We start from the raw sequence: 4,539 nt of genomic DNA on the forward strand, positions 1-4,539 counted from the left end.
AAAAAAATTCGAGAAACGGAAAAAACAATTATTGTGTAAAGTATCTAAAAATTTAATTACATACAGAACTGAAAATAATTTTGTTCAATTATCACAATAATTTGTAGAACATAAAATGGTTGCTGGAATATCAATATTTTTTTCAATAACATTTCTTGAACATTCTAATTATTTTTATACTTGAATACATAATTATTTTGATAGTTTCGCAAAATTATTTTCAGATTTTTAAGTAATTTTCGAGCTAAAAATTGTCACGTTAAGAATTTATTACAAAATCATCGTCAATAACATCATTATGATTTTTCTTAAAATGACTTATACTTGATGTCATCTTGGTTTTATATCGATTTTGTGTATCACCTAAGAGCTAGTTAAATTTTTTAATACTTCAGCAAAACCATTTTTCCACATTAAAAATATATCTCAATCAAATATTCCCACGAATGAAATGATCGAAAGAGCTTCTTTTAATATAAGAACACAAAAATCTGTTTTTAATCAAAAGAGGCATGGCTTAATCCACTTCCGTAATCACGCGGAGACGAGATTATTAACTTAATTCATTAAAAGAAACTCGAAATAAACGCGCTTTAAGTAAGCCGATTACAGAAACTACGACGTAAATTATGAAAAAATGTATGCTCATGGATATTAATTACTTGTAAGAAAGGCAGAAAATTTTTGAGATTTTTACAAAATCAGGAATTAATAAGTATGTATGATACAAAAAGTCAATGAAAAAGAATATAACGAAAAAAATAATTTTATCACTCAAAAATTGAATTAGATCTGAAAATTATTTTGTCGGACTATCAAAATAATTATATTATTAGGTGTTGGAATTAATTCGTAGCGTTTTACAAGTGATGGGAAGTACTTTCATTAATGTATTTTTTAATGCTCATGTGAAATAAATAACATTCTTTCATTAAAAACGCTACGAATTAATTCCAACACCTAATATAATAATAATAGTTATATTTCCAAGCAAGATGATATATTTTAATTACGCCTTGTTGATGTTAAGATGTTATTAAGACATTAGAATGTCACTTTGTTACTTAAGATAGAATAAAATTTAATGGATATATATACGGAGAGAATTTTTTTTTTTAATTTGAAAATATGGTAATTGTAGTACAATATAATATTTTAAAGATTTTTATCATACACTTCAGTAAAATTAATCGAACTTTATATTTTATATTTTATATTTTATTATAGATAATGAATGAGAGAAATTTACATAAAAATTCTTCGAAATATAATGTTGTTTACCAAGATTACCATGTTTTCAGGGTAAATTCTAAGAAAAAATTCTCTCTGTGTATAAAGTATCCTATATACAAGGTATATAAAAAGCCTGATTGCATTAATTAAAATTCTGATTTTAAATAGACAAATCAGAACTTTCTGAATCTATTAGGATTCTAACTGAGATAACCAGATCGATATAATCAGAATCTTCTCGTTCGTTTTTAACCAGAAATTTTTCTCAATGTAACACTGCAAAAAGTATTCACATTTTAACAATCAATTTGAGAATCTTAAGTAATTATTTTAATAGTCCAACAAAATTATTTTCAAGTCTGTATTTGGCTGTAAAATTTTTTATTATTTTAACAAAACTGTTCTTTCCGTGCACGATAAGACACTATATTTGTCGTAAAATCGGAAATTCATATTAAAACTTGTATTAAAAATGAACAAAAGTACTTATAGATCCGAAGAACGAAAAGTTAAAAAGATAAAGTGATCAAATTTCAAACATGATACAATTTTGAAAAGATAAATGAAATTGAATCCAATTTTCGATTCAAGTTTAGTAAATCTCTCATTGTATGGAGGATACTAAAAAGAATCAACTAGGAAAAAATCAAGCTTAAACTTCAAAAATTGGATTCAAATCTTATTTCACTCAGAATTATATCATATTCGATATTATATCACCTTATTCTATTTTTAAAGACATTAAAACATTGCAAAGGTGAAAGTGAAAATTCCGGAAGTGAATAAAGAAAAGTCCCAATCGAAATATTATTTCGCCAACGCGAACATTGATAAAAAAACGCTAATAATCAACGCAAAATGATATTATCATTGTGACACATTATTTTATATCACATTCATTATAAATGTTTTATTCATCACGAGCAATCTCATTATATCATAACTTCAAAGTACATGTAAATATGCTAATGACGCCGTGACAAAGAGTGTCGAAAATTAATTCCCATATTAATTAATGAAATGCAAACAATGGAAAATTCGGTTGAAAGGAAGAACGGTACCTTCGCTTCCGGTCGAAGTCGCTCCATCGGCACACTGTCACTTGCTCGCCGTCGCGCGTCTAACTTCTCGTTGTTTCAACACAATTCGCGAATTTCCACAGCACAATGACAATGGTGGTCGCTCGCTACTATCGAAGAACGGGGTGCGAGGAAGAAGGTGACGTCCAGGTACGACAAAAGGGACACTCACTTACATGTGTCGCTCGAGAAAATTGGCCCAACCGCGGGCGGGATGACACGACTCATCTAGGCGCCGATTCTAAACTGGAAACAGAGCGCGCCGCGCGAACGAACGAACTGCCCGCCAAGCCGAGTGACGACGGACGAGCCCGAGAACGGCCGAAGAACCGCAAAAAGAAGCCGGCGCGGCGCGGCCGCACATACTGAAACAGAACGATAAGTCATGGTAAAATGACGTTAAAATAAATTGTTATTGATTGAAAAATAATTCTTAGGTCCAATTTCACAACTCATGTTGTGTCATTAACTCTTAACCGTTTAAAATTTAAAAATTTTTTAATTGAAAAAAGATGAAAAATAAGTTGAATCTTGGTTAAAACCAAGGCTCAATAAAATAACTGATGCGACTTATTTAAAATAAAAAATAAATAAAATATAAAATAAATTCTAGAAACTTATTTAAAATATAAAATCATAAGAGTCGGTAAAATCACTGATACGACTTATTTGAAATAAAAAATATAAAATAGGTTCCAGAAAATTATTTAAAATTCACAATCGATAAAAAACTGATACAACGTATTTAAAAAATATAAGTTCCAAAAACTTATTTAAAATAGTATATAAATAAGAAATAGATCAAAAGAAGTTATTTTAAATAATAAATACTAAATAACTGTTTAATTTTTTGTTATTTAAAATGTATATTTATTAAATAAATAAATTATTAAATAAATTTATTTGAAATAAGACTGAGCCCCGGTTAAAACTGTTAAAAGTTAACCGTAAATTGTGAAATCATTTTGAAGTCATTTTGATGTTATTTTAATATTACGGATATGATTAACGTGATGTTACAAATGCTTTAAAGCATTCTTTGATCGGTCAGTTCGTAAAATTCTTTCTTTTGATTGATCAGTCAAATATTTCAAAATATTTATGAGATTTTGGATGTGTTCCATTTCACGCATGAATGCTCATAAGGGTGGGAAATTAAGTTATTTTTTTTAGGATACCTTATATATGTTTGTGTTATTAATGAAGTATAAAAAACACAAAATAAAATGTAACATAAAAAACTTGGGATAAATAAAATGTAACATAAAAAACAAAATTCTCGAATTATTATACTTAATATTTCTATAATAAAGAGTGATTTATGAGGCTCAGTTTCACAACTCACGGTTAATAATTTTTAATTGAGAAAAGAGGTTCAACTTATATTTCTCATTTCTTTCTAATTTTCAGAAGTAATTTCCAACCCTGCCCATCAATGAATGGAAGGAACACGTTACTTCCTTAACAGCACAAAACTTGCATCAAAATTGATGCAATATTGCAGCATGTATAACTGCTGTTACTTTTTTGATAATGACTGCATTCAGCGGAATACAACAGTTTTGCAACCGTTTTATGATTGTCTGCTGAGATTATGCCTTTAGATTTAAAGGTGTCTTTCTATGCTGACGCTTGACACTCGTTTTCAGCGTCAAAATAAGTCGCATAATCAAAATTGATATTCGTTAATTTCTATCACATGACTTATTTTGACGCTAAAAACGAACGTCGAATGTCAGCATAAAAAGGCAATATATATTTATAAATCAGATTACATAAAAATATAAATAAAAATATAAATATTAATCGGGCTCTCAAAATTAAAAAACACAATACAATACATGGATAATAAGATCATATTCGAATTATTCGTGATTCTTTCTCTCTGATGCAGATTAGATATATATACTTTTATCTAATCTAATAAGAAAACTTCCAACAAAATAAATAACGTTTCGCAGCCAATGTATATTTGTTTCACTTCAATTTGCTTCACCGTTTGCACCAGCTCAGAGAGCTCAGCGCAGAAATAAAAGACAAACCTTTTTTAAGAACATTTTGTTGCCTCAGCGTCCTCAGAATGATGCAAAGTATTACAAAGAGCGAACGCCATCCTAGTAATTTTAACGAAGCTGGCATGTGGCGCCCTCTCTCGAGGACAACGGTAAGTATCTCGGAAAAGTCGAAAAGGTCGCTCGCAAGATGGCGTTAACGTATATACGACACA

General features: G+C 29.0%; 1 protein-coding gene across 2 annotated transcripts in view; it reads right to left on the reverse strand.

Moving 5' to 3' along the window:
• Positions 1 to 4,452, reverse strand: part of LOC105143078 (QRFP-like peptide receptor) — an 89,318-nt gene extending 84,866 nt beyond the window's left edge. For both annotated transcript variants that reach the window (XM_011051092.2, XM_087412520.1), the window contains exons 1-2: positions 4,355 to 4,452; positions 2,295 to 2,677 (exon numbers count right to left, since the gene is read on the reverse strand). The gene's annotated coding sequence lies outside the window, so the exon portion shown is untranslated. The remainder of the gene's footprint in view (positions 1 to 2,294; positions 2,678 to 4,354) is intronic.
• Between the last annotated feature and the right edge of the window lie 87 nt (positions 4,453 to 4,539).

Source organism: Acromyrmex echinatior, chromosome 13 (assembly GCF_024713525.1).
Source record: "Acromyrmex echinatior isolate Ae372 chromosome 13, ASM2471352v2, whole genome shotgun sequence".
Lineage (NCBI taxonomy): Eukaryota > Metazoa > Arthropoda > Insecta > Hymenoptera > Formicidae > Acromyrmex > Acromyrmex echinatior.